The sequence below is a fragment of the Pseudophryne corroboree genome, chromosome 9 (genome assembly GCF_028390025.1).
Source record: "Pseudophryne corroboree isolate aPseCor3 chromosome 9, aPseCor3.hap2, whole genome shotgun sequence".
In the NCBI taxonomy this organism is placed as follows: domain Eukaryota; kingdom Metazoa; phylum Chordata; class Amphibia; order Anura; family Myobatrachidae; genus Pseudophryne; species Pseudophryne corroboree.
The window spans coordinates 453,248,715-453,267,836 of record NC_086452.1 but is presented as its reverse complement, the minus strand read 5'-3'; positions in this window follow the sequence as shown (position 1 = coordinate 453,267,836).

Sequence of the window (19,122 nt, the reverse complement as noted above, 5' to 3'; positions counted from 1 at the left end):
AACGCGGGAGTGGCTGGAGAAACGGAGGAGTGTCTGGGCGAACGCTGGGTGTGTTTGTGACGTCAAACCAGGAACGACACTGACTGAACTGATCGCAGATGCCGAGTAAGTCTGGAGCTACTCAGAAACTGCTAAGAAGTGTCTATTCGCAATTCTGCTAATCTTTCGTTCGCAATTTTGATAAGCTAAGATTCACTCCCAGTAGGCGGCGGCTTAGCGTGTGCAAAGCTGCTAAAAGCAGCTTGCGAGCGAACAACTCGGAATGACCCCCATAGATTTTTCTTGTAGCACAAAGCATCATGGACGGTCTAAGCACATTGCTATAAGACATCACTTCATCCGCAAATTAGTGGAAAATAAGTCCATCAGTGTGGAATATGTTGCAAGTGAAGAAAATCTTGCCGACATGCTGACAAAAGGACTGTCATCAAACCTGTTACATGCATTCTTGAAGGAATGTGGACTGGAATATGTTTAATGTTGATTTATTCTTACTGTTTCTGCTTCATAACCATGTTTTCGGTTACAGGTATGACTTTATTGAAAGTATGTGATAAAATGTCATGTACTTTATATGTGACCGAAGACAGTCTTGAGCGAGGGGGAGTGTTAGATAACGGTGCACTCTGTACATAAGGTCCTGTGGGCACATCCCCTAGTGTTCATCCCTCTAATGCCAGTGTATTAGGGAGGCAGAGCCTAGCACATGTAGTTCCTCCATTTTAGAGAGCTGACACCAGAGAGCGGAGCTCGGTGAGAGCATGTGAGAGAGACTACAGCTTTCCTCCGTGTGACGCCTGTACCGTGCTGCCAGAGCCAGGCGGTGCATTACTTCTCACAGTTGGAGTCAGACTGCACGGACTTGCAGTCCACCGCCCCATCCACTGCTGTCATACCGAAGCCACATGAGCATACTGATAAGTATCACTAATACACTGTGTTACACTGTCTGTTGCCTACTATTACAGTATATCCAGGTCACCTGTGTGTATCTCAAATAAACCTGCTTGCTATTAACTCATTAAGTGTGTGGACTAACGTCACTGCACCAGGCACCGCAATACACTGCCAACACTATGCGCTGGACATATGCAATACCTCTCTGTCTGACTAAACTAGCCAGCCTAAGGACACACATTACATGGCAGGAAGGCACGCCACTGGCAGGAGGGGAGGCAGATCAGACTAGGGTGGGATGTAGTAGACAGGCTGCAGACACTGAGGGAAGGCAGAACACTGCAGACACTGAGGGGGCCGGCTGTGCCCCCACCCCCCCTATATTTTGCATATAGACATCAAGCTCCGCCCCATCTTCTCCGGCCACCCAGACAGTACTGGGGGAATCTGGGAGATTTATTAAACTTTGCGGGACAGTGATACAGAAAACAGGAGTGTGGGAGGGTTGGCAAGTATGATGTAGCAGGTTAGTGTGTGACTGGATGGTTATGTCACAGAATGAGGGCAGCGCAGTCACATCGTCTATGTAGTAGGATAGTGTGTGACTGGATGGTGATGTCACAGAGTGAGCCCAGCGCAGTCACACAGTCTATGTAGCAGGTTAGTGTGTGACTGGATGGTGTTGTCACAGAGTTAGCACAGTGCAGTCACACAGTCTATATAGCAGGTTAGTGTGTGACTGGATGATGATGTCACAAAGTGAGGGCAGCGCAGTCATACAGTCTATGTAGCAGGTTAGTGTGACTGGATGGTGATGTCACAAAGTGAGGGCAGCACAGTCACACAGTCTATGTAGCAGGTTAGTGTGTGACTGAATGATGATGTCACAGAGTGAGCGCAGTGCAGTCACACAGTTTATGTAGCAGGTTAGTGTGTAACTGGATGGTGACGTCACAGAGTGAGCGCAGTGCGGTCACACAGTCTATGTAGCAGGTTAGTGTGTGACTGGATGGTGATGTCACAAAGTGAGGGCAGCGCAGTCACACAGTCTATGTAGCAGGTTAGTGTGTGACTGAATGATGATGTCACAGAGTGAGCGCAGTGCAGTCACACAGTTTATGTAGCAGGTTAGTGTGTGACTGGATGGTGATGTCACAAAGTGAGGGCAGCGCAGTCACACAGTCTATGTAGCAGGTTAGTGTGTGACTAAATGATGATGTCACAGAGTGAGCGCAGTGCAGTCACACAGTCTATGTAGTAGGTTAGTGTGTGACTAAATGATGATGTCACAGAGTGAGCATGGTGCAGTAACACAGTCTATGTAGCAGGTTAGTGTGTGACTGGATGGTGATGTCACAGAGTTAGTGCAGTGCAGTCACATGGTCTATGTAGCAGGTTAGTGTGTGACTGGATGGTGAGGTCACAGAGAGCGCAGTGCAGTCACATGGTTTATGTAGTAAGATAGTGTGTGATTGGATAGTGATGTCACAGTCACACAGTCTATACAGCAGATCGATGGAGCTGAGGATTAGCGTAAGAGGGGGTTGCCAATGGTGAGGTCAGTACTTTTGTAACAGATCAAACACCACACTGGAGTGGGTGTAGGAGGGAAAGGGAAGAGAGAAAAGCAGCTCGGAGGTGTAGGGGAGGAGACAGCAGGGGTGATAGTTGGCATAAAAGGGCTTGGTCAAGGAGTGCTTCTTATGGAGGAGGGAAGGATAATGGTAAGGTACCAATACTTTCACAGGATCAATAACATTCACTGGTGACAAAGGACTTAACAGCAGGTCAATGGGCGTAACACGGGGAAAGGGATATGATATTCGTCACTTTTTCCGATTTATACAAAACTTGTAAAAGTGACATTTTTCTTTATACTTTACTACATTATGACTTTAAAGCTCAGTTACCCAGCCAATAGGTATATGCTGTATGCCTGTGACATTGCCTACACATGTAATTATGCATAAGTGTCATTGTGTTACTTTGTATACTTTCTACAGTTTCTATGTGTGGCACTTCAACCATAGGCAGAACTATAGTGGGTGCCAGGGGTGCCATTGCTATGGGGCACAGAGGCTAAGGGGGGACTGGGCCCAGGTTATAAAGATGCATAACAACTTCCAAGATTTGCCTGTAAGCCATTGGGTCTGGTCCATTGCCCAGCCTGATTGTGTGACATTACATTGTCAGTGAGAGGAGTGTGTAGTGGATGTTATAGTGGAAAGCGGGCACAGTAATGTGGCATAATTGCAACTGGAGATCACTGTAACGTGGCACAGTGTGACAAGGGGGCACTGTAATGTGGCATAATGTGATCTGCTCATTGTAATGTGGAGGGCACTATAATGTTACATAATAAGAACTGGGGCACTGTAGTGTGGCACAATGTGAAATGGAGGCACTATAGTGTGGCATAATATGAACTGGGGCACGGTAACATTTTTACTGGAGGGCACTCTGTGAATTGGGGATACTGTGTGGCATAATGTGTACTGGGTGTCCTATAATGTGACATCATATAAACTAGGGCACTACTATGGTTAGAAAATGAACTAGGGAACTATTATGGGGCATAAAATGAATAACTGCTGTGAAGAGGTGTCTGTCAAGAAGCACGAGACAGGGGCCCCTTCAGCATGTTGCTATGGGGCCCACAAAGTTCTGGTTACACCCCTGACTGCAACAATTTGTGGCACCTTATAAAGAAATGCTAATTATAGCATACCTCCCAACATCTGTGTCTTGTAAGTCGGGACCCCAGCGCCGCTGAAAAGATTGCGTGGCCTGTGGGAAAGGGGGTGTGACTTCACGGCCTGGGGGCCAGGCTTCCCATTTTAGTCACAGTGGGGGCACGGCCGTCACTTTGTGAGCTGCTGCCCGTGCCCTCAGTCCCTCTGGCTCCAGGAAATAGACGCTGTGCGCACCACTGCTCTGCAGAGCAGCAAGTGACAGGGGGTCTCCCAACCGCCCCTCCCCCACGGGACATTGCTGCCCGCAGGAGAGACAGCGGGATAGACAAAAAAAAACCACGGGACTGTCCCGCGAAAATCAGAACGTTGGGAGGTATGTTATAGTAGTCAGCAGTATGTGCTCTTCACGTGTCCTGTTGCAAGCACAAAGGACAGGCCATCCTACAGGCAGGATGCCATCAGAAATTGCGGGGCCCAAGACTGACAAAATAGGCAGGCCCCCCACCCCCCACTGTGGAGAAGTCAGCTTTAGAATTGCACCAGTTAACGTGTGAGTGTGTGTATATATATATATATATATATAAATACACACACACACACACACACACACACACACACACTATATATATATATATATATATATATATATATATATATATACACACACACACACACACACACACATGCATGCATACATACATGCATCTGCTGCTGTCGGGAGGGCCCAGGATGCTGATGCCGCTGCCTGCCCGCCTCCATCCCCGCTGTTCTGCTGCTCTCCTCCATCCTCCTGCAGCTGTATTGAAAACGTCCCTCCCAAAATGGCCACCGCCTCAGAGGAGACAGTTATTCAAGATACTAGAGGGCTCCTCTAGTATCTTGAATAACTTTCTCCCCTGTGGCGGTGGCCATTTTGGGAGGGAAGTTTTAAATACAGAGTTGCTGGAGGGTCGGAGGACAGCGGCAGAACAGCGGGACGACTGCGGAACGGTGGGGATGGCGGCGGGTGGGCCCGGGACAGCTGGCCTCTCTGTCAGAGAGGCTGGGCCCGGGACAGCTGGCAGATGGCGGCCCTGCCTACAGGCATAGAGATATGTGCCTGCAGCTCTCCAGGAGCCTTTCCTATACTCAGGTGCTTGCAGGTCTGCAAAAACGCATATATAAAACCACGGAAAAACACCGTGTACACTGCTGTCATACGCACTCTGCATCTATCCTTGGTATTTGAAGAGAAACGTGTAAATGTATATATATTATTTTTGGGAACAGTGAAGGGTGATATTTCTAACCATACGCTTTGCAGCACATATATAAAGAAATATAACTTCAATTTAAAAACGTTCTGTTTAACGCAGCGCAACTTTTCAAACCTCACAATAATTAGCCTAAAACTGTGTAATGTAAACAAACATTTTGTATAACATATAACTGCAAAAAAAAATCCCCATCTCCGCTCGAGAGCCTAGATGAATAAATAAACTGCGGAGAGAGAGATTTTCTCCCTTGAGATAATGTGACACTGATAAATCTAAAAATCCAGAGTGTTGTCGCTAACAAAATGTTCCTATCCTTACTAGTCATTATTTCTGACCTAGCTGCACTTATGTACAGGTTCCTAAGCCTCGGCTGCTCTCAGCCTCCAAGGAAATGTTTAAACCCCCCCCCCCCCCCCCCCCCCACACAAGATCTCAGGGCTCTTTTATATGCTAGGATCTTCACAACACGATAATACGGTACATTTAACTAGAAATGTGCAGTTCGGCTCTCCAGAAATCCAAATCCACTTGCATTTTGTGCACCTGAACTGAACCAAAACCTGGTCCGGATCTCCGAGGAGATCCGATCTGATCCACGTCCCGGTTCGGTTCTTCCCGTGGTTCGGGATTCGGGTTTTAAATACGAATTGCAGTTATTGATTGCAAACGTTACTTGATTTTACCTATTTTTATAGATCTTTTTCAATGATCATCACATAAGCCCTGTGTGTATACTATTTAGTTGCTATGGCAACACCACCTGATGGCATCTGTCGGATGCCCATCACTGCGTCCCTACTGCGAGATCTAAGTCTCGCCCAGTTTTCTCTGCTGTGTCACTGATACCTAAACATTTACATATTTATTACCAGAATTATATACTGCATACTTGACAATAACTGGGCTACTAACACTAGTATATAAAATATAAGGCATGTAAATATTAGAGATGTGCACCGGAAATTTTTCGGGTTTTGTGTTTTGGTTTTGGGTTCGGTTCCGTGGCCGTGTTTTGGGTTCGAACGTGTTTTGGCAAAACCTCACCGAATTTTTTTTGTCGGATTCGGGTGTGTTTTGGATTCGGGTGTTTTTTTCAAAAAACACTAAAAACAGCTTAAATCATACAATTTGGGGGTCATTTTGATCCCATAGTATTATTAACCTCAATAACCATAATTTCCACTCATTTTCAGTCTATTCTGAACACCTCACACCTCACAATATTATTTTTAGTCCTAAAATTTGCACCGAGGTCGCTGGATGACTAAGCTCAGCGACCCAAGTGGCCGACACAAACACCTGGTCCATCTAGGAGTGGCACTGCAGTGTCACGCAGGATGGCCCTTCCAAAAAACACTCCCCAAACAGCACATGACGCAAAGAAAAATGAAAGAAAAAAGAGGTGCAAGATGGAATTGTCCTTGGGCCCTCCCACCCACCCTTATGTTGTATAAACAGGACATGCACACTTTAACCAACCCATCATTTCAGTGACAGGGTCTGCCACACGACTGTGACTGAAATGACGGGTTGGTTTGGACCCCCACCAAAAAAGAAGCAATTAATCTCTCCTTGCACAATAATATATTATGTACTCCTGGCTCCTGCTATAACCTATAACTGGCACTGCAGTAGTGCTCCCCAGTCTCCCCCACAATTATAAGCTGTGTGAGCTGAGCAGTCAGACAGATATATATAATATTATATATAGATAATAGATGATGCAGCACACTGGCCTGAGCCTGAGCAGTGCACACAGATATGGTATGTGACTGACTGAGTCACTGTGTGTATCGCTTTTTTCAGGCAGAGAACGGATATATTAAATAAACTGCACTGTGTGTCTGGTGGTCACTCACTATATAATATATTATGTACTCCTGGCTCCTGCTATAACCTATAACTGGCACTGCAGTAGTGCTCCCCAGTCTCCCCCACAATTATAAGCTGTGTGAGCTGAGCAGTCAGACAGATATATATATAATATTATATATAGATAATAGATGATGCAGCACACTGGCCTGAGCCTGAGCAGTGCACACAGATATGGTATGTGACTGAGTCACTGTGTGCTGTGTATCGCTTTTTTCAGGCAGAGAACGGATTATAAAGTAAACTGCACTGTCCTCACTAGTAAACTCTCTCCACTCAGTCTCTACACTTCTACAGTAACAGTACTCCTCCTAGTCAGCTCCAGTAAATCTCTCTCAGTCTCTTATAATCTAAATGGAGAGGACGCCAGCCACGTCCTCTCCCTATCAATCTCAATGCACGTGTGAAAATGGCGGCGACGCGCGGCTCCTTATATAGAATCCGAGTCTCGCGATAGAATCCGAGCCTCGCGAGAATCCGACAGCGTCATGATGACGTTCGGGCGCGCTCGGGTTAACCGAGCAAGGCGGGAAGATCCGAGTCTGCTCGGACCCGTGAAAAAAACCATGAAGTTCTGGCGGGTTCGGATTCAGAGAAACCGAACCCGCTCATCTCTAGCACAAACTGGCTCTACAGAGGCAAGATGTCCACCTCATCATCATCCTCCGATTCATCACCGTGTACATCCCCCTCCTCACAGATTATCAATTCGTCCCCACTGGAATCCACCATCACAGCTCCCTGTGTACTTTGTGGAGGCAATTGCTGCTGGTGAATGTCTCCATGGAGGAATTGATTATAATTCATTTTAATGAACATCATCTTCTCCACATTTTCTGGAAGTAACCTCGTACGCCGATTGCTGACAAGGTGAGCGGCGGCACTAAACACTCTTTCGGAGTACACACTTGTGGGAGGGCAACTTAGGTAGAATAAAGCCAGTTTGTGCAAGGGCCTCCAAATTGCCTCTTTTTCCTGCCAGTATACGTTCGGACTGTCTGACGTGCCTACTTGGATGCGGTCACTCATATAATCCTCCACCATTCTTTCAATGGAGAGAGAATCATATGCAGTGCCAGTAGACGACATGTCTGTAATCGTTGGCAGGTCCTTCATTCAGACCAGATGTCAGCATCAGCAGTCGCTCCAGACTGCCCTGCATCACCGTCAGCGGGTGGGCTCGGAATTCTGAGCCTTTTCCTCGCACCCCCAGTTGCGGGAGAATGTGAAGGAGGAGATGTTGACAGGTCGCATTCCGCTTGACTTGACAATTTTCTCACCAGCAGTTCTTTGAACCCCTGCAGACTTGTGTCTGCCGGAAAGAGAGATCCAAGGTAGGTTTTAAATCTAGGATCGAGCACGGTGGCCAAAATGTAGTGCTCTGATTTCAACAGATTGACCACCCGTGAATCCTTGTTAAGCGAATTAAGGGCTCCATCCACAAGTCCCACATGCCTAGCGGAATCGCTCAGTGTTAGCTGCTCCTTCAATGTCTCCAGCTTCTTCTGCAAAAGCCTGATGAGGGGAATGACCTGACTCAGGCTGGCAGTGTCTGAACTGACTTCACGTGTGGCAAGTTCAAAAGGTTGCAGAACCTTGCACAACGTTGAAATCATTCTCCACTGCGCTTGAGACAGGTGCATTCCACCTCCTATATCGTGGTCAGTTGTATAGGCTTGAATGGCCTTTTGCTGCTCCTCCAACCTCTGAAGCATATAGAGGGTTGAATTCCACCTCGTTACCACTTCTTGCTTCAGATGATGGCAGGGCAGGTTCAGGCGTTTTTGGTGTTGCTCCAGTCTTCTGTACGTGGTGCCTGTACGCCGAAAGTGTCCCGCAATTCTTCTGGCCACCGACAGCATCTCTTGCACGCCCCTGTCGTTTTTTAAATAATTCTGCACCACCAAATTCAAGGTATGTGCAAAACATGGGACGTGCTGGAATTTGCCCAGATTTAATGCACACACAATATTGCTGGCGTTGTCCGATGCCACAAATCCACAGGAGAGTCCAATTGGGGTAAGCCATTCTGCGATGATCTTCCTCAGTTGCCGTAAGAGGTTTTCAGCTGTGTGCGTATTCTGGAAAGCGGTGATACAAAGCGTAGCCTGCCTAGGAAAGAGTTGGCGTTTGCGAGATGCTGCTACTGGTGCCGCCGGTGCTGTTCTTGCGGCGGGAGTCAATACATCTACCCAGTGGGCTGTCACAGTCATATAGTCCTGAGTCTGCCCTGCTCCACTTGTCCACATGTCCGTGGTTAAGTGGACATTGGATACAACTGCATTTTTTAGGACACTGGTGAGTCTTTTTCTGAGGTCTGTGTACATTTTCGGTATCGCCTGCCTAGAGAAATGGAACCTAGATGGTATTTGGTACCGGGGACACAGTACCTCAAACAAGTCTATAGTTGCCTCTGCAGTAATGATGGATACCGGAACCACGTTTCTCACCGCCCAGGATGCCAAGGCCTCAGTTATCCGCTTTGCAGCAGGATGACTGCTGTGATATTTCATCTTCCTCGCAAAGGACTGTTGGACAGTCAATTGCTTGGTGGAAGTAGTAAAAGTCGTCTTACGACTTCCCCTCTGGGATGACCATCGACTCCCAGCAGCAACAACAGCAGCGCCAGCAGCAGTAGGCGTTACACGCAAGGATGCATCAGAGGAATCCCAGGCAGGAGAGGACTCGTCAGAATTGCCAGTGACATGGCCTGCAGGACTATTGGCATTCCTGGGGAAGGAGGAAATTGACACTGAGGGAGTTGGTGGGGTGGTTTGCGTGAGCTTGGTTACAAGAGGAAGGGATTTACTGGTCAGTGGACTGCTTCCGCTGTCGCCCAAAGTTTTTGAACTTGTCACTGACTTATGATGAATGCGCTGCAGGTGACGTATAAGGGAGGATGTTCCGAGATGGTTAACGTCCTTACCCCTACTTATTACAGCTTGACAAAGGCAACACACGGCTTGACACCTGTTGTCCGCATTTCTGTTGAAATACTTCCACACCGAAGAGCTGATTTTTTTGGTATTTTCACCAGGCATGTCAATGGCCATATTCCTCCCACGGACAACAGGTGTCTCCCCGGGTGCCTGACTTAAACAAACCACCTCACCATCAGAATCCTCCTTGTCAATTTCCTCCCCCGCGCCAGCAACACCCATATCCTCCTCATCCTGGTGTACTTCAACACTGACATCTTCAATCTGACTATCAGGAACTGGACTGCGGGTGCTCCTTCCAGCACTTGCAGGGGGCGTGCAAATGGTGGAAGGCGCATGCTCTTCACGTCCAGTGTTGGGAAGGTCAGGCATCGCAACCGACACAATTGGACTCTCCTTGTGGATTTGTGATTTCGAAGAACGCACAGTTCTTTGCTGTGCTTTTGCCAGCTTAAGTCTTTTCATTTTTCTAGCGAGAGGCTAAGTGCTTCCATCCTCATGTGAAGCTGAACCACTAGCCATGAACATAGGCCAGGGCCTCAGCCGTTCCTTGCCACTCCGTGTGGTAAATGGCATATTGGCAAGTTTACGCATCTCCTCCGACGATTTTATTTTAGATTTTTGAGTCCTTTTTTTACTGATATTTTGTGTTTTGGATTTTACATGCTCTGTACTATGACATTGGGCATCGGCCTTGGCAGACGACGTTGATGGAATTTCATCGTCTCGGCCATGACTAGTGGCAGCAGCTTCAGCACGAGGTGGAAGTGGATCTTGATCTTTCCCTATTTTTGGAACCTCAACATTTTTGTTCTCCATATTTTAATAGGCACAACTAAAAGGCACTTCAGGTAAACAATGGAGTTGGATGGATACTAGTATACTTATGGATGACGAGTGACTGACGACACAGAGGTAGCTACAGCCGTGGACTACCGTACTGCGTCTGCTAATATAGAGATGATAATGATATAAAATATATATATATCACTACTGCAGGTATATATAATATAATGACGGACCTGCTGGACACTGTCAGCAGACTCCTAAACTACTAGTATGAAGAAGATAGAAAAAAAAACCCCACCACAGGTAGGTATACAATTATGGACGAGCACTGACGACACAGAGGTAGCTACAGCCGTGGACTACCGTACTGCGTCTGCTAGTATAGAGATGATAATGATATAAAAAATATATATATCACTACTGCAGGTATATATAATATAATGACGGACCTGCTGGACACTGTCAGCAGACTCCTAAACTACTAGTATGAAGAAGATAGAAAAAAAAAACCCCACCACAGGTAGGTATACAATTATGGACGAGCACTGACGACACAGAGGTAGCTACAGCCGTGGACTACCGTACTGCGTCTGCTAGTATAGAGATGATAATGATATAAAAAATATATATATATCACTACTGCAGGTATATATAATATAATGACGGACCTGCTGGACACTGTCAGCAGACTCCTAAACTACTAGTATGAAGAAGATAGAAAAAAAAAACCCACCACAGGTAGGTATACAATTATGGACGAGCACTGGCGACACAGAGGTAGCTACAGCCGTGGACTACCGTACTGCGTCTGCTAGTATAGAGATGATAATGATATAAAAAATATATATATATCACTACTGCAGGTATATATAATATAATGACGGACCTGCTGGACACTGTCAGCAGACTCCTAAACTACTAGTATGAAGAAGATAGAAAAATAAACCCCACCACAGGTAGGTATACAATTATGGACGAGCACTGACGACACAGAGGTAGCTACAGCCGTGGACTACCGTACTGCGTCTGCTAGTATAGAGATGATAATGATATAAAAAATATATATATATATCACTACTGCAGGTATATATAATATAATGACGGACCTGCTGGACACTGTCAGCAGACTCCTAAACTACTAGTATGAAGAAGATAGAAAAATAAACCCCACCACAGGTAGGTATACAATTATGGACGAGCACTGACAACACAGAGGTAGCTACAGCCGTGGACTACCGTACTGCGTCTGCTAGTATAGAGATGATAATGATATAAAAAATATATATATATCACTACTGCAGGTATATATAATATAATGACGGACCTGCTGGACACTGTCAGCAGACTCCTAAACTACTAGTATGAAGAAGATAGAAAAAAAAAACCCACCACAGGTAGGTATACAATTATAGACGAGCACTGACGACACAGAGGTAGCTACAGCCGTGGACTACCGTACTGCGTCTGCTAGTATAGAGATGATAATGATATAAAAAATATATATATATCACTACTGCAGGTATATATAATATAATGACGGACCTGCTGGACACTGTCAGCAGACTCCTAAACTACTAGTATGAAGAAGATAGAAAAAAAACCCCCACCACAGGTAGGTATACAATTATGGACGAGCACTGACGACACAGAGGTAGCTACAGCCGTGGACTACCATACTGCGTCTGCTAGTATAGAGATGATAATGATATAAAAAATATATATATATCACTACTGCAGGTATATATAATATAATGACGGACCTGCTGGACACTGTCAGCAGACTCCTAAACTACTAGTATGAAGAAGATAGACAAAAAAAACCACCACAGGTAGGTATACAATTATGGACGAGCACTGGCGACACAGAGGTAGCTACAGCCGTGGACTACCGTACTGCGTCTGCTAGTATAGAGATGATAATGATATAAAAAATATATATATATCACTACTGCAGGTATATATAATATAATGACGGACCTGCTGGACACTGTCAGCAGACTCCTAAACTACTAGTATGAAGAAGATAGAAAAAAAAAACCCACCACAGGTAGGTATACAATTATGGACGAGCACTGACGACACAGAGGTAGCTACAGCCGTGGACTACCGTACTGCGTCTGCTAGTATAGAGATGATAATGATATAAAAAATATATATATATCACTACTGCAGGTATATATAATATAATGACGGACCTGCTGGACACTGTCAGCAGACTCCTAAACTACTAGTATGAAGAAGATAGAAAAATAAACCCCACCACAGGTAGGTATACAATTATGGACGAGCACTGACGACACAGAGGTAGCCACAGCCGTGGACTACCGTACTGCGTCTGCTAATATAGAGATGATAAAGATGATAGAGATGAACAAAAAATATATAACACTACTGCAGGTAAATATTTATATAATATAATGAATGACGGATCTGCTGGACACTGTCAGCAGAATGCGTTTATAGAATAAAAAAAAAAAAAAACACCACAGGAGTGTTTAACTTTTTCAGGCAGACAATATACTGGTGGTCACTGGTCAGTCACACTGGCAGCAAAAGTGTGCACTGTACTCCTGCTATAACTGCACCCCAGTCTCCCCCACAATTCAGCTGTGTGAGCAGTGAGCACTCAGCACAGTCAGATATACATAGATGATATTATCATGCAGCACACTGAGGCTGAGCACAGATATGGTATGTGACTGTGTATCGTTTTTTTTCAGGCAGAGAACGGATTATATTAAATAATAAAATGGTCAGTCACTAGTAACTAACTATCAGCAAAACTCTGCACTCTCTGACTACTCCTAATGCTCCCCAAAATTACTAAGTTAGTAGTAAATCAACTCAAGTGTCTCTATCTATTCTAACGGAGAGGACGCCAGCCACGTCCTCTCCCTATCAATCTCAATGCACGTGTGAAAATGGCGGCGACGCGCGGCTCCTTATATAGAATCCGAGTCTCGCGATAGAATACGAGCCTCGCGAGAATCCGACAGCGGAATGATGACGTTCGGGCGCGCTCGGGTTAACCGAGCAAGGCGGGAAGATCCGAGTCTGCCTCGGACCCGTGTAAAAAGGCTGAAGTTCGGGGGGGTTCGGATTCCGAGGAACCGAACCCGCTCATCTCTAGTAAATATAAGACCTCTGTATAACATTACAGTGGTGTGATACAATATCCCCGTGTTCGGGATGCTGGCGGTCACATGACCGCCCCTGGCACCCCAAACACGAGAATCCCGGTAAGTTTGTAAAGTAAGTAGGTTAACACCCCCACACACACTACTCGTAACACTCCTCTGGGGGCGGCTAGGGCTACATCTAGGGGGGTGGCAACTAGGGCAAAATTTTGGGGTGGCGCCTAGTGCCTAACCCTAACCCCCCTAATGCCTAACCCCCCCCTATAAATACAAGGTGACTTCTAATATTCTAATATGCACAATAACTTACAGTAAGGTTATCATATTCCCTATACAGTAATGTAAAAGTATTCCTCTTGACCGCTGGAGTGATGACATCAGAACTCACCAATTATAACCAATGACAATTATAATAACTTATTATTAACATCACTTGTGTATTATAAAATGATCAAGTGCTGTAAAAGTGGAAAATAAATAAAAAGCGACTTTATAAATTTATCTCGACAACCTCCCTAACCTTCTGGGCTAAATAAAGTAAAAATGTTGAAACACAAAGACCCCTGACGCGCGGAGAGAGGTAGAATGGGTTTCCTTTATATCACAGCACCACCTACGGACAGCACTCTCGCTCCAGGTGACCTAGATACTGGGCAATGAGACGTCTGCCGGAGGCTACAATGGAACAGTCTTGTGTTTCTCTCTGGCTGCAGATCTTTATCTAATTAAGAAGTCTCAGGTTTTCTCAGTGGAGATTGCGATCTAACGCGGCGAGCCATTGTATTTCCTCACCACATTCTCTATATGATTACAACGCACCCACCTCCCCCTGCTCCCTCGCTGGGTCTCCCAAGCTGATTGTGTTTCCGAATGATAAAGCCGTCATTCATCTATTCCGACCTCTTCCGTTGCGGGATAGGTTTCGCGTCACCATACCTGCAACCCAGCACATACATAATGGGTTGGAACAATTATTCTGAAAGCAGAGTGGGGTAATTTGCTAAGTGCTGTTATGTGTTTTGTGCACAAATAGCAGCAGGGCGATGGCAGCGCATCCCCGGATAAACTGTCTGGCCGTGGCTGGGCCGAGTGACTTGCTATAGTGTGATTTATGGAATGAAAAATAATCAAGTGCAGCAGATGGAGCCACGTGTCAGCCATCTTGTTCAGTCCGTTCACCAGAAGGTTGTATCTGAAACAATATGGAATCACCTGCCAGCCGACCCAGCTATACTTGTTGATAGGTCCTATTGGTGTAGAACTATAGGCACCAGCGGAATGTGAAATGGAGTTTAATGAAGGTTTATTCAGGATAACAGCAGCTGACAACGGTAACACAATGTAATACAGAGTAAGTGGCTATGTCAACGGAGACAGTGGTAATGGTGGTATCTGTGTTACCATTTCCCCGGAGGAACATGAGCTATACATCCATGTAGCACATCAGTCTAAGATTCTAAGATGGCGCAGGGTTGTGCATGCGATGTTAAGTTTGCGGTGGCCATTTTGGTAAAGATGGCCACCTGACTTCATTACAAGAGCAGGAGATAGTGCTGGAATGCACTCCTCCCTAACAGTACTTTCCCCTGGACTAATAATAATAATAATAATAATAATTATTTTATTTATATAGTGCTCTTTCTCCAATAGGACTCAAGGCACTTAAAAGATACATAGCGTAATATAGTACAGAAAATAATGAAGTACAGAACAGCTTTACATAAAATACAGAAGCATGAAGATACTAAAGGGACATTATGGAAATGCTGAGTAAAAAGGAAAGTCTTGAGTCTACTTTTGCAGGATTCTATAGTTGGGGCCTCTCGCACTGTGCGGGTAAGTGAGTTCCATAGAGTCGGAGCCGCATGACTAAAAGCTCGACCCCTAGATGAATAACAGGAGATTCCAGGTACTGCTAAAAGTCCTTCATCTACAGATAGCAGTAATCGAGTGGGGCAGTATGTGGTCAGAAGCTGTTTCAGGTACCTTGGGCCCTGGTCATGTAATGCTTTGAAACTCAGTAAGCCAATCTTGAAGATGATTCGCCATCTGACAGGCAGCCAGTGGAGGGAGTAGAGGATGGGTGTTATGTGGCTAGAACGGGGCTGGTTGGTTAACAGCCTGGCAGCTGTGTTTTGCACCAGCTGTAAGCGGTGCAATTCTTTTTCTGGTAGAACCAGGTAGAGGGCATTACAGTAGTCTAATCGAGATGATACAAATGCATGTATGACTTTTGGCAGATCATCTGAGGGAATTAAGTGCTTGATTCTGGCTATGTTCCTCAGGTGAAAGAATGATGATTTGATTGTGACTGATATCTGATGTTTAAGTGTCAAGCCACCATCCAGGACAACGCCAAGACTCCGCACATAATCAGTGGTTTGTAATTCTGAATCCCCGAGTGTAAGTCCAGTTGGTTGGCTATGCTGCAGTCTTGTCCTTTGATGTTGCGGTCCTATCATAAGGACCTCTGTTTTATCCGGGTTCAGTCGCAGCCAACTGGCACTCATCAACTGACTACACCTCCACACTTTTCCTATGACCTTGACACCTATGTGCGTTCATGGATGGACCTCCCCTAGCTACAGGCCAGACAATGACCAAACATGTCTGCCAATTTTGCCTTCCTTACACATTCTGATCTGATTGGGTCATAGGATCTGTGCAGTTGCTCTGAGTAAAATGGGCCACCTGTGCTGTGGTACTTCAACAGATGTGGCCCTGAAGCGTAATGTATTTTTTTGGATTGTTTTGTTTGATTTTTGTCCTAACATCCCTAATACTGACATACAGTATTATATAAATGTATCCAGGACTTACCTATAATAGTGTCCATTCAATTTCTAACGCGTAGACAGCAATGCAAGGACCTGTACTAATTAAAAGGCAGGTGGGAGGGGTGCTAGTTCAGGTAGAAGGAGTCTCCACCTTCAAGTGTACATTATGTACACAATTACAGAGCAAAGGAGGGGGGGGGGCTACACACTCTAATTTTAAACATAATAAGATGTGATTTGTACCTTGCTGAGACTTGTAGTGCCACCCAGAAAGAAGGAAAATGCAGGTGCAATTACAATTACAATAAACTACAATTTAATATGGAGCACAATTGAGGCACGTTTGGCCATAAATGCAGGCCCACCTACCATGTCATGGTGACCTCATCAGGTGGGTCCTATCATCCCTAATACTGACGAATTGGGCCTCATTCAGATGTGGACAGAGTACCAATGTTCAGAACCATTCTGCGCATGCGCGGAAGCCCCCTGTGACACATTACATGATTTTTCAAAATGGAGGAATGTCGCTGCCGTTTTAGGAGAGGGACGAGGCCAGGATCTCCGTCAGAGATTTCCTGGCCTCTTGGTAGCTCCTGCAGCGGGCGGCCTGCGTGGCCCCATGGGTCATGCAACCAGCCGATGGTGTCGGAAATGATCTAATAATGCGTCCTGGGACGCAGTGCAAATCAGCAATGCAGTGGTAGGTGTGACGCCCCTGCTGCATTACCATATTAGTTCTATCACTGCTGCTTCTGAGTAAGCAACAGAAATAGCAACTACAACCACATCTAAATCAGGGCCCCTTATGTAAATGTATCCAGGATTACAGATAGTTCCTTGCTGTCTATACACTGCATTAGAATGGGCACTATTATAGGGAAGACTGGGATACATTTATATAATCTAGTCAGATGCCGGTTAACCTACCTGTATTTTATTTCTTTTGACTGTGTGAGAAAACCTTAGAACAGGAAGAAACCTCCTGCAAATGTGGGGAGAACAAACAAACTTCACACAGATTGTGCACTGGTCAGAGTAGAGCCTGTTTTGTCATTTTAGCACAATGTAGCAGAAGCATGTGTTGTTGGCAGATTGTATATAATCCTGAAATCAGTAGGATTGAGTTATAGAAGTATTAAAGAAATCTGAAGGTTTAAAAACCTCTACAGCCCTTAGGCATCTCATTAATACATCTCTACTGTAAGGAAGTAAAACCACTATATGACATTAATATATAGTACCATACGCTGTGGAGGCATAATGCCAAATGCCTTGGTTTTTCATCAGTGCGCCTAAATGGCCCTTAAACTGAACATGTACTCTCTTCACTTTCAGACAATGTCTCTGTAACTTTGAAATACACTAAGATTGCGGGTAGACAGAGAAACCGTGTTGATAATGCCTCATGGTCTGACACCACCCCAAACTTCCCTCCCCTTCCAGATTGGCCAGGAGGCTCCTGAAAATCGGGTGGCACTCCTGACTCCTGGAAAGGTAGCCAAGTCTCCTGGATCCAGCCTCACCCCCGAAACAGCCGTGCTTCACAGTAGGCATTCCGGGGAGCCAATGACGCGATTGACGTCCCCGCTATTCAATGACGGTAATCAGGACATTGAATAGCAGGGGTGTGGGTCCACAATGACGCAATTGCGAATCCATGCCCCTGCACCGCCTACCCGCGATGAGGCCATGCCCCCACCCGTAATGGCGACCTGGCTGCCCTCTCCTGCACGGGTTAGCCGGAAAGTTGGCAAGCTTGCACCACGCCCCTGCACTAAGACATGGGGGTTCACTTACTACAGTAATGTTCGCCTTTGGGTTTTTGGTGATTTTGCATTCGATTTGATAGGCAATTTTATAGGTGATATTGAAATTAATAACCTAAACGAAACACAAAATCACTAGTCAAAATGGAACAACATCGAATTTGATTTCAAAATCGAATCTTTAGTAAATGTGGGATTTGATGAGTGAAAAAGAATGTTGATTTGATATGATTTCAGATGATTTAAAGCGAACTTCAATACAAAATCAAAATATACTGTACACCATGATGCCATGATGGAGGGCGGGGCTACCGAGAATAGGAAGAAGAGGTTCTGTGGGGTAAATTGGTCACCCATAATTCCCCATAGAGATACCAGACATATAAGTTCTCATGAGTTTACCTTTATGAGTTTTTCTGGGGAGTTTTGTGTGCCAATGTCGACATAGGTCGACATGGACACTGTCTAAGTGTACCGCGTCCCCTTTGCATGGCACTGGTATGGTAAAGTATGAAAAGTCTGTTTTGGGGCAAAAACTCTTTAAAAACGCATGTCGGCATTTGGACATGTTGGCATTTCAAATGTCGGTATTCTGACTATGTGGCATTTTGAACATGTTGACATAATGAATGTCGGTATTTTGACTGTGTTGGTATTTTGACTGTCGGTCAATGGCTGTCGGGAATATGAAAGTGGGTATTGTGTCCGTGGGTAAATCAACTGCTACCCGGTTTATCAAATGTTACCTGATGATTTGGGAGACAGAACCTGTCGGGAATACCTTTATCACACAGCAGAACATAGGGGAGCAGGTGCACGAGTTCCTATGATAGATGCTCCCTGTGGAGAGACTTCTAATAACACTGTAGCCACACAGTGCTGTATAATTATTCCTAAATATGACACGCAGGCACAACACTTACAATTATGACAGAGCGCGATGTGATAACATAATTGTCTTAAATCTATGACAAACCTCTAATTTCAGAACGA